General features: G+C 42.1%; 1 protein-coding gene across 4 annotated transcripts in view; it reads right to left on the reverse strand.

Annotated features, from left to right (window-relative positions):
- Positions 1-12,688, reverse strand: part of LOC147022565 (leukocyte tyrosine kinase receptor-like) — a 475,774-nt gene that overhangs the window by 212,034 nt on the left and 251,052 nt on the right. The gene's annotated exons all lie outside the window — the stretch shown is intronic.

Raw genomic sequence — 12,688 nt, forward strand, 5'->3', positions numbered from 1 at the left:
AAACTACATAGCATGATCAGATTATTCCACGATGACATGAAGGCAAACATCCAGTATGAGGGCAGCATGTCAGAGCCTTTTGACATCAAGTGGTGTGAAACAAGGCTGTGTCCTGATGCCCACCCTCTTTGGCATCTTTTTCTCTCTGCTCTTGAAGCATGCATTTGGGACCTCAACCAAAGGAGTGTACCTACACACTATATCAGATGGATGACTGTTCAATTCCGCAAGACTGAGAGCAAAGACCAAGGTACGTGAGGCCCTTATCAGAGACATGCTCTTCGCTGATGATGCTGCAGTCACCTCACATTCTGAACATCAACTCCAGTGTCTCATGGATAGATTCTCTCAAGCCTGCAAATATTTCGGTCTCACCATCAGCCTGAAAAAGATCAACTTGCTGGGCCAAAATGTGGATACTCCCCCTGTTATCACCTTTGACAGCTATGAACTAGACGTTGTCCACCAGTTCACCTTACTAGGGTCTAGGGTTTCTGGATACGAGAACTAGGGTCTAGGGTTTCTGGATACGAGAACTAGGAACTAGGGTCGACCATCAGTGACAACCTGTTCCTCGATGTCGAGATTAACCAACGTATTGGGAAGGCCACAACAACACGTGTCTGGGAAAATCCAAAGCTCACAGTCCCAACTAAGATGGCAGTGTACAACGCCTGCATCATCAGCATGCTCCAGTATGGCAGTGAGACCTGGACAACATATGCCAAACAAGAGCGGAAGCTGAACAGCTTCCACTTGTGCTGTCTTCACCGCATCCTTGGCATCAAATGGAGTGACAAAGTGCCAAATTCCCAGGTATTCACATGCGCTGGCCTTCCTACCATGCACACGCTCCTCAAACAATGCAGGTTGCGCTGGCTTGGCCAAATGTCCAGATGGAGGACGGCTGCATACCGAAGGATATCCTTTATGGCAAGCTAGCCTCTGGCAAGAGATCCGTCGGCCGTCCCCAGCTGCGCTACAAGGATGTCTGCAAGCGTGACATGAAAGCTCTGAAAATCAACACTGAGAGCTGGGAGGACATAGCAGCTGACCGCAGCAGATGGTGCAGCGTGCTCCAAAGACAACTCAAGGCAGGAGAGGAAAAGATCCAGAACCTGGCTGAAGAAAAGAGAGCCAGACGGAAGGCGCGCTCCTGTGGAGACAACCCTGCGACCACTCACACCTGCACCCAATGCGGCAGAGACTGCCACTCCCAAATCGGACTGATCAGCCATGGCCGACGCTGTTTCCAGCCATGACGTCACCACGGCCTCAAACGACAACTAGGGCGCATCATCATCCATGGTCGACATCGACCGACGGAGGCCTACTACTACGATTCAGTTTGGAGATATTGAGAAAAGGAAGTGACACAGAATGAAGTACAGAAAGTAGGCAACAGGAATATTGAGTTTGTGCTTTGTTTGGAGTGGAAAAAACAAGTTTTTTTTTTGTTTGTTTTTATATCTTTTGAAGCGAGGAGGGGGAACAGTGTAAATTTGAGGAATCTGAAAGGACAACACTTGGGAGAAAAGAAGCCGGATGAGGAACGCGGCATCAGTGCAAAGACAGAATTTGCACGCCAGATAGTTGAGGCCGAGGGTGACTCGACCTTTGCCACACGGACATGAATTTGACAATATAACACAAAAAGATTCGGTTTATCATGGAAAATTGGATGTAAACACAAACAGAAACACAAGGATGAAACTAAAAGGGCACTCGGTTGAGCGTATACGTCCACCACGTAATGCCTGATCCACGAGAACATATTGGGCCCAATACATTTTTGAAATATCATGCTATACAGTACTATATCGTTTTAGCCCTTTCTCGAAATGGTGAAAAATCACTTTTAAAATATTCTCGTATCCAGATGAAATAATTCTCGTATCCAGAAACGGATTCGGAGCTTCACCAAAATTGATCAATTCTTCCTTGTTACTTACCCAACATGTCCACCAAGTTTCGTCCGAATCCGTCCACAACTTTTTGAGATATCGTGCTATATGTCGTTTTTGGCCCAGTCTCTCAATGCTGAAGAATCACTTAAAAAATTCTAGTAGTCGGATCCAGATCCCAATGTTCACCAAAATCGAATCAGTTCGTCCTTGACACACATTGAACCGGTCTACAAAATTTCATCCGGATCCGTCGACAATATTTTGAGATATCCTGCAGACAAACAAACAGACAGAAAGGGGTGAAAACATCACCTCCTTCACCTTCGGTGGTGGAGGTAAATATAACAGAAAGACGACGGATTTACTCTTGATGATGACTCAAGTTTGTCTTTGTCAGTGTAAAACAAGGGCAATTCATTTTCTCAACCAAATGATGGGAGAGGCATGGCAACCACTGTGGGAAAGAAAGTGGCAGTTGGTATGCCTCTCAAAACGTACGTACGGTTGAGAAAATTAATTCTCTCTACATAATGGCCTTAAAAAGGCCTTGCGATAGGTGAACTCACCATTAAAAAAAAAAAATTAAAAAAATTGTCCTGGAATATACAAAGCAGTGTGCGTTACAGGGTGCTGACGTGAAGACAACGTGAACGCAAGTTACGAGGCAATTGCTCTTTGCTTCTTTAGCCCCGTTAATCGTTTCGAAAAAACGGAATTGAGGAAGATGTGAGAGGTATACCAAGTAGTCAAGAGGATATTTGTAACATACACAAAGATGATGGATTTTATTTTTTTCTACTTCCTGTGGTTTGTCGAAAAAAATGTTCGTTACATTCTCTAACCATTTCAACCTCCTTTCCGTGGGTTGTCTTCCCACTCCTCCAACACTTCCATAACCCCAGCCTTCTCGTTTTTGTACCTGTAGCAATCAAGGTATTTATGTATTCTGAAAAGTTTCTCAAATTGTGTTTCCCAAATTGCCACTTCCTCCTCATACCCAATGTACTGTATTTGCAATAAAGAGACGATGACCAATGATTGAGTGAAGCAATGATGAGTGGCTGAAATTATTATTCAAAATGTGCTCACAGCTGGAACTAGAGGGGGAGCACTCGGGAGGGTGCAAAACCTCCGCCGCCAATACTGCTGGGTCACTCAAGTGAACCTTATATCTTATTCATTAAATATGTCAACAGTGCTGATTGAGTTATAGTTTTCTCCAACATTTTTTTGGCGGGGGGGGGGGGGTTGGAAATCACTTAAAACATGTAAAAATGCAAAAAATAAAAAATAATAAAAAAAAAAATCGAAATTTTGTTGAAAAAAAAGTTGTAAAAAAATTTTTTTTCTCCAACAATTTTTTTTTGGGGGGGGTTGGAAATCACTTAATACATGTAGAAATGCAAAAAAAAATTTCTCTCAATTTTTTTTTGGGGGGGGTGGGTTGGAAATCACCTAAAATATGTAGAAATGCTAAAAAAAATTCTCTATTTTCTTTGGGGGGAGAACAATTTTTTGGGGTGGGGGGGTTGCAACTCACTTAAAACATGTAGAAATGCAAAAAAAAATAATTCTCTAACAATTTTGGGGGGGTTGGAAATCACTTAAAACATGCAGAAATGCAAAAAAATTCTCTATTTTTTTGGGGGGGGGGGTAAAAAAAAATTTTGGCGGGGTTGGAAATCACTTAAAACATGTAGAAATGCAAAAAAAAAACATTTCTCGAACAATTTCTTTTTTTTGGGTGGGGGGGGTCCAAGTTTTTGGGTCCAAGTCCAAAATTTAATGGCATAATCCTTGGACCATACCCAACCCCCCCCCCCACCAAGTTTCGTCGAAATCCGTCGAGGAGTTTTTCCGTAATACTGTTCACAAACAAACAAACAAACAAACAAACAAAGGGGTGAAAACAGTAACCTCCATCCATCTTCTAAGATGGCACAGGTTAATAAAATCATCCATTTGCTGATGCGGATGAATTAAAGGATGTGGAAGAAGGGAGACCTGACCGATAATTTATTTGGTCATGAGCATTACTGAATGTTCACTTTCTTTATGTTTATCTTCTCAGTTGAAATGCTTGATATCATTTCATTACATTAAGGGGGAGGAGGGACCCTCATATTACATCTGCAACATGAGACAAATCTTTAAGACTTCTTCATTCGACTATTTAAAAGACACCTGTAAAAATTATATTTATTATTTTTTTAATAGGTAAATTAGTGGTGTAAGCTTCAGTTTGGAGAACAATGTGCACAAGCAGAGTAAAATGAATAATAAACAATGTCTCTGTTTGGTGTTAAGTTGGGGGAAAAACTTTTTTCTTCGTTTGGGTGGAAGTTCCACAAATTTTAAACAAGCAAAAAAAAAAGAAATCACGTGATGCCACCAATAAGCAAGATCTACATTCTCTCGCAGACTTCTCTTTGTTAAAAGCAACAATGCATTCTTGTCCAACAGGATGGTGCAGAGGGTTCGAATCTCAAACTCTGAGCTGTATAGTCTGGGTTCGATTATTGATCCGATTATAAACGGCGGGCTCATTGGTGCAACACAGGCAGGGCATTGGATGCATCAATACAAGTGTCATCCCTCATCAAACAGACTTTACCTTGGGGTGTGCCAGCATTGAGTGCTGGTGGACATTAAATATCCTAAAGTGTCATTTACTATTAAAGAGTAGGTGATCGTCGCCGACACCACGGACAAACTCCAAATTTATTCCTGAAATAATTCTCAAAGTCAACGCCCAAATCTGGGATCTGTCACCCACAATAGATCAATGGTCTATAGCAGAGCCTGAAACATGGCCTGTACAAGTAATACCAACAACAATAATCTGTTCTGTCTGATTAAAGCTCTCAAAGTCACAATTGAATGACACAACTGAATGGGCAATTACTTTTTACGAACAGTAAAACATCATGTCCAACATCCAAAAGACATGAAAAGACTCATCTACGGAGTGTAATTAAAAGTAAAATGAAATGATAATACCTTGATGACATTTTCCAACCAAAAATAATGACTTGATCACATCTGTTCATTGCGTTCAAACGTGAAGGGAAATATTCAAATTGCTTATTCAATTCATTGCTTTTACCAACACATTATTCATAATGACAAACGCGTTTATAACCCTTTAGTGACACGAACAAACTTCTGATAGTATGAAAATATTTAAATGTTTTTCTTAATGTTTTAAATAATTCAAGAGTGAAAAAGGCAAAAGTAAATCAGTTCATTGACAAACAGCAAATATCAAGATCCTTGGAAATCGATGGCTTCCACACATCACCAATGTGTGCTTATAGAGTTAACAACTATGGACAAATCGAGTTAATGGTATATTTACCGAGATGACGTCACAGTCACAGAACGGATAAAATAAGGAGATATTCCTCCAATAAAACAAGCCGAGCTCCCTCTCACCTATCTCTCACATTCAAGATATGCTAGAACCTGGTCAACTCTGTCACTGATATGTGCTCTATCTCTCTGCTCTCTCTCTCTGCTGTCTCTCTCTCTCTCTCTGCTGTCTCTCTCTCTCTCTGCTGTCTCTCTCTCTCTCTCTCTGCTGTGTCTCTCTCTCTCTGCTGTGTCTCTCTCTCTCTGCTGTCTCTCTCTCTCTCTGCTGTGTCTCTCTCTCTCTGCTGTGTCTCTCTCTCTCTGCTGTCTCTCTCTCTCTCTCTCTCTGCTGTCTCTCTCTCTCTCTGCTGTCTCTCTCTCTCTCTCTCTCTCTCTCTCTCTCTCTCTCTCTCTCTCTCTCTCTCTCTCTCTCTCTCTCTCTCTCTCTCTCTCTCTCTCTCTCTCTCTCTCTCTCTCTCTCTCTCTCTCTCTCTCTCTCTCTCTCTCTCTCTCTCTCTCTCTCTCTCTCTCTCTCTCTCTCTCTCTCTCTCTCTCTCTCTCTCTCTCTCTCTCTCTCCAGATGCCATTGCAGTAGATAATGGATGAGTTTCTATAAACACTATTTTCCATTTTCCTTTAAAACAAGAATCGCCATCCCATCACCCCCCCCCCCGTCCCAACTTAGCCCCTCTTTTCCTCTTGCCATGTGGACAAGTTAATAGTTACTCCTGATAAAACTGAGTTCTTGGACAGCCTTGACATCACCTTCCTCTGAAATGCTCCACAGAACTAACATCTCTGTCCATCTTCTTCAGTAGGTTTTACACCCTAGGATGCCTTCCTTCTGCATGGAAGGTAACCAACATTTCCTGAGCAAAAACAAACCAACTTATTTATAAATCAGTGAGTCTTATTCCAATACATTAGTAGTCATGAGATCTATAACCGGTGTAGATATCAAGTCCGATCTCTTCCCCAACAGACTCGTTTTTGTTCTCGTAGTCATTTTACTTTGCATACGAGTCCAAGCATGACGCAGCTTTACCTCGAATTTCAACATAAACTCTCTCAACTGTTTCATACTCAGGAAAGTGTCCTCCATGAGGTATTATAAGACTTAAGTAATCGAACAAGGAGGTATTGAAAATCAGTCATCTATTACCCCACCCAAACTCCTATTTTTTAATGGGTGGAAATCCTCAAAGTCCTCCAAATGAAAGGTCGCACATAGATCATTTTACACATCATATTCAAAAATCACCTCACTCGAATCATTTTTAAAGATCTTTTTAAGAAGAGAAACTGTTCAAACAGCCATCAAACTTACAGACTGGTCTCCTATCACAACTTTCTCCAACATCAACTCATCCTGGGAATTCTTTCAAAGAAACTTGCTCTCCCTCATGCACAGATTTATCCCCTCTCGTCTTCCATTGTCCTACCCTTCCTCCCGCCCTTGGTTCACTGAAGCTTGTGGCGAGGCAGTTGTCCTGAAACAACTTGCCTTTGCCTCATGGAAAGCAAACTCAACTGATTGTAATCTCAGTTCCTTCCATAAAGCTCGGAACAAGTGTGTATCTGCCCTCAGGAGAGCCAGAAAACAACATCTTTCTAAAGATCAAGTCTGAACTCTCAAACCACTCTCCCTCACTCCAAATCCTGGTGGCGTTTAATCAAATCTGTTTCTGGTGGATGTTCCCCATCCATCCCCTCCCTTACCTCAAATGGCCGCACTGCTGATACCGCACGTGAAAAGACTGAATGACTAAACTCGGTGTTTGCATCTAAATATTGTGTCTCAAACACATCGCTTTCTGTCCCCACCTTACCCAGTTGTTCCTGAACTCTGTGTCCTTTTCTTCTGACAAAATGGAGAGTTTGCTGTCAAACCTCGACTCCGATTCTGCAACCAGTCCAGACGGCATCAGCTCACATGTCCTAAAAACATGCTCCTCTGCCCTTGCTCACCCTCTCTCTGTTCTATTCACCCTCTCTTTTGCTCAAGGTCATCTGCCATCTGCTTGGAAATCAGCAAACATCACTGCCCTGCATAAAAAAGGTGCAAAAACAGATCCTTGCAACTACAGACCAATCAGCCTTCTCCAAATCATAAGCAAGGTTATGGAATCCATCATCGCTTCAGACAATAAATCCTTCCTCGTCTCCAATAGACTGATTTCCGATCATTAATTTGGTTTAAGACCTGGTCACTCTACCCTGGATATGTTGCTTTTGCTCTCCCAACAATGGATGGAGTTCCTCAATGCTGGACATGAAATCAAAGCCATATCCCTTGACATATCGTGTGCTTTTGACATGGTCTGGCACCCTGCCTTGCTCACCAAACTCTCTTCCTATGGTATCCAAGGCCATCTCCACTCATGGCTAGCAGACTTCCTCTCCTGTCACAGTCAACGTGTGGCCCCAAATGAGGTTCTTTCATCCCCTCTTCCTGTGCAGGCTGGAGTTCCTCAAGGTAGCGTTCTGGGCCCTGTTCTTTTTCTCGTTTTCATGAATGAGCTCTCCGACTCTCTGGAAAATCCTCTTTATCTCTTTGCTGATCACTCCACCCTCTGCCATACCATCTGTCATCCTTCAGACTGGCAAGCAGCAGCTTCTACGCTCACTGCATATCTGGGTAAAATCACGAAATGGTCCAACACGTGGAACATATCTTTCAATCCGGACTAATCTCACACTCTCACTATGTCTCTCTGAAAGGACCGATTGGAACCCCCTACTCCCCCCCGCCCCCATCTCAATAATCCTCTGGGAGAAGTCCTTTCTTTCAAACTTCTGGGTCTCACTATCTGACATAATCTTTCCTGGAAAAGTCACATCTCCAATCTGGCCTCCAAAGCCAGTCGCCGACTGGGAATCCTTAATCATGCAAAGTTTCCTCAGCCCACCTGAGGTCCTGACCACATACAAAGCTTTTGTCCACAACCTGATGGAGTAATGCTTTCCCCTTTGGGCTGGTGCTCCTGCCTCCCACCTTTCTCAGCTTCACGCTGTGGAAACCAAGGCATTTCACATCATTGACATCTCCCGCGATGAGGCGGAGTCTTTGGGCCTCTCACTCTCTCACAGTAGGCAGGTCAGTGGCATTTTTGTCTTCTATGGTCTCCTCTCCGGTCTCGCCCCCCCCCCGTCCCGCTCTGTCTGTGATATGTCCCCACCATATTTCCGCAGGGCGCTTAAGGTCCACCAACAGCCCCCTTCTGGTAAAACTACCCAAATCACGAATCACTGCTCACCTTCACTCTTTCATTCCACTTTTTCCAGCCTTTGGAATAAACTCCCTCACTCTGTTCAATCCCATTATTCCCTCCAGGCCTTCAAAACAGCTGTTCACCACCAACTCTTATCTTCCGCCATCCAATACCTCGATCTTTTCTATCCCCGTTAATCCACCCCAAGCCCACCTTCAAATTCCCTGCTTTACTTCCTGAAAGTCCCTGTAATGTCCATCTTGTATTCCCCATGTTCCCCGCCCCTTCCCTCTCCCTTCCACAGATCTTCTAATGTCTCTGTTTCCCACTGCTTTGTCCTTCCCCCTCCCGCCCCTCTTGTCTCATGCTTCCCTTGGTGTGTGTTGAGTGCTCGCTCTCACATGAGCCTCGACAATGTATACAAATTTATTTCTTTTTTTAAAGAATACGTATTTGCTCTCTTCTCCGAAACCACATACAATTTTAATGAAATGACCACAACCTTCATCACCCGTGATGTACCAAGGTTTGTTCATGGCATTAAAAAAAATATCAGGGTCTAAGGGGGTCTGCAGGGGGTTTGAGTGACTTACTCCTGATCCAGGTGAGCTTCAGGGCATGTGGTCCTATTTTAATCTTTAGAAAACAATTGAACATTTGGTAAAATGGGAAAAAATTGTTATACCATAAACTTTTAAACATTGTCGGTTTGAATATCACAGGTTTTGACCAATCGCAGCAACCTCTTATGTACCGATATAGTTATTGCGGGGTTTAATTTCGACCTATCGCATTTTTGAGATGAGTTGTGATGGTTATCTCGCAGCATGAAACTTTCATGTCTGTTTATAATGGAATGGTGCCGAAGTGTGAAATGATAGACAAAAGTGATTCTTTTAATTCTATGTATTTGCTGGTTTACAGAGAGAGCTGCAGAATGATTTAAAAAGGAAAAACATCATTTTTAAAAGTAAAAGAAAGACTGACAGATTACAAAGGAAAACGATTTAAGAGATAAATAGCAGTGGAGTGGTACTGGTGAGGAGGCAAGTTTAATCACTTTTGAATGTTTAATTTGCTTTATGCAGCAGGAGACTTCATCGTAAATCAGATTTATATATTTTTTTATGTTTATTGGTTCACGAGCAAGTGACCACTATTGGTTCACGAGTCAGTAAGTGACCACTATATTCGTAATGTGTGTCTGTCTGTCTGTCTGTCTATCTGTCTGTCTGTCCCGAGCATAGCACCGTGGGTTTTGATCCGATCTTGATAAAATTTGGGTGGGAGGTTTGTATCATAATCTAGTTGTGTTTTCCTGAGAATGGGCGTGCTGCACCCATTATGGGCGGAGCCACGCCCCAAAAACATGTGTTTTTAGGGGGTAGCCGGTTTCAAGTTACATCTTCTCCGAGGGGGTTTGTCGAATCTGGCAGGGGTTTCGGTATTTGGTTAGCCCAATGGCACCTGCATAGCCCCACGGAGCTCGATTTTTCATTTTCGTCCCAAGGTCACGAACTTAGAAAATGTCAAAAAAAAAAATCAATAATTTGGGCATCAAGCTCCTAGGGTTTTCAACTGTTTCGAATGAAAGTTGGTGTGCAAGTAGTGCTCTTCGAGTACTACAACTTTCATCATTTACGTTTTTCCCGATTCCCGCCAGTTTGCCCGTGTCGTCCCCTCGAAGGTCAAAAAATAAAAAAGGCGAACCGTGTATCTTTCTCGTAAACAATCGCCGTCTCCAGACTTGTTTCAATTGTTGTGTTTATTTTTGGCAAATTATTAAAATCTTATAGTCATACTTCATAATAAAAATGATTAAAATTATACATGAATACTTCATTATCAAAATGATTAAAACCTTACATTACTACATTTTTTTTTCTTTTTTTTGTATACCTTGTCGAGGCTCGTGGAAGAAAGAAACATCACCTCCTTAATCTTATATTAAAACTTCACAATCAAAATCATTAAAATCTTATATTAATACTTCATAATCAAAATCATTAAAATATTCTAGGAATACTTCAATTGCTGTGCAATTCGTGACAGTAAACCGTCACGACAGTTTCCAGGACGGACCGATGTGAAGCAAGAATGCATGCTCTCACCAACTCTATTTATAATAGCAATAGATTGGCTTATCTTAAAGATAACTGTCGAAGCAGAACCAATACATTTGTATGGGGTGTATGTGAAAGAAATAATCAAAATGATTAAGAGCAAGGATGTATTTGGTGATGAATAGGAAGAAATGGTGAGATTTTATTGCGAGCTTATGCATTAAAAGACACGACAAGGACAAGTAAGCAAGGAAGCAAGTCATCCCATCAGCTTTAAAGAAGACTGATTAAGATAAATATATGTGTAGTCCACTTGCTCAGGATCTTTGTTGGGATTATTTTAAAGCTAATCAACACTGATCACAGCATCTCTTTGCAGGTGCACATGCTTAAGTGCGAGGAAATATGCTCAAATGGGGGAAAAAAATATGAAAGTAATAACACAGCATCATAGCCAAGTGACATAATGCCTTGTAAACATGTGAATACAAAATAAATTGCACCAACACAATCACGTGGGTTTTGTGAATCACCATAGACTCACAAGCTTGAACTTTTTGAGCACACGGTGATGCAGACACGTTTCAGAGATCCTTCTCAGAGCCACCGAAAGCTAAACCATTCTTAGTCATAAGCAGTGACTCATTTTGTGCTCATTGTGAACCATAACAGCTAATGTCACAACACTTAATTCAATCTCCGTCCTTTGTTCTAGGCTCATCACTGGGTTTACATCAGATCCACAATTCAAACTCTGACACAACGGATAGCCTTCCTGATGAGATGTGGCATTATCATTTGGGGCAAGGTATTCTTGATTGTGAATTTTGTTTGAAGTTCTTACTCTGCAGCAATTTTAGTTGATTTAAAAGGGCTTACGTTTGCAGAAAGAGAGCAACAGGGTCTAAATCAGATCCATTGATATTAGGCTTCCATGGGGGGCACAACAGCCATTTTATAACGAGCATGATGGAGTGATGGTTATGTTCTTCATAAAATAGGGATCCATGCATGTATTCAATGATTTATTTAACAAGTAATATTTCAATCAGAATCAACTCTCTATCGGGCAGGATAATAATTTTGGCTAAACTCCGTTTCAGGAAAGACTACCACCACCACCATGACTACTACTCCAACAGTGGGGAAGGTTTTTGGCACAAGACTTTCAAGACCTGGCTGTGCAGGCAGGACGTTCAACTGAAGCTGATTTGGGAATTAATTGGAATTTCCTCTCAATGCAGGTGATAACCTGAATGCAGGTAAATGCTGAATGAAGATGAATGCAGGTAATAAAAACCTTTACAAAACCCTTCCTTGGCACTCATGAACTCATATCCATCTACAATGCCTTCATCTGCAGCTTGAGGGATTATTGCTCTCCCCTCTGGACTGGCTCCTTTGCCTCACATCTTGCTCAGCTAGAAGTTCTGGAAACCTAGGTCTTCAAAATAATTAGAATCTCCCACGCTGAAGCTGAGTCTATGGGATTATCACTTCACCATTGCAGACAAGTTGGTGGTCTCATTGTCTTCTACTGCCTCCTTTCTGGTCTTGCACCCTCTGCTCTTTCTGTGCTTTGTCTCTCCAAGGTTTCTGCGGGGCTCACACAGTCTACCATCAACCCTCTTCTGATAAAACAACTGGAATAAAGAAATCCAGGATTACTGCTCACCTCCACCCATTTGTTCCTCTTTTTAATCCACCTGTGGAATCAACTTCTCCATCCACTTCAATCTCATTCTTCCCTCCAGGACTTCAAGACAGCTGTTCACTACCATCTCAGATCAACCCAATCCAAAACCATGATCTTTTTAACCCTCGTTAACCCCACCCAAATCCCTCCTAATTTCCAGTTTTTCTTCCTTGGAGTTTCCTTCTCCATGCATGCATGCATGTTTTGCATCCTGCTTTTGTCTGTTCCGTCCTGATCTGTTCAGTGTACTAGGTTTCCAATGAGCCTCCATTTATGCATTCAAAAGAAGCTCACCTTCTCTTCAAAAATATATACCTTCCGTGGGATCTACAATGCCCACATATGGTAATGCCAGCAGATGTCCAATCTTGGGACAGCACACTTCTTGTTGCAAAACCCTCCTTGTGATGCAACAATCTGCCAGCTAATAGTCAGTTGGATCAGGAATTATATGCAGGC

This window comes from Eptatretus burgeri, chromosome 7 (assembly GCF_056783735.1).
Source record: "Eptatretus burgeri isolate ZD-2024b chromosome 7, Ebu_testis_v1, whole genome shotgun sequence".
Classification (NCBI taxonomy): domain Eukaryota; kingdom Metazoa; phylum Chordata; class Myxini; order Myxiniformes; family Myxinidae; genus Eptatretus; species Eptatretus burgeri.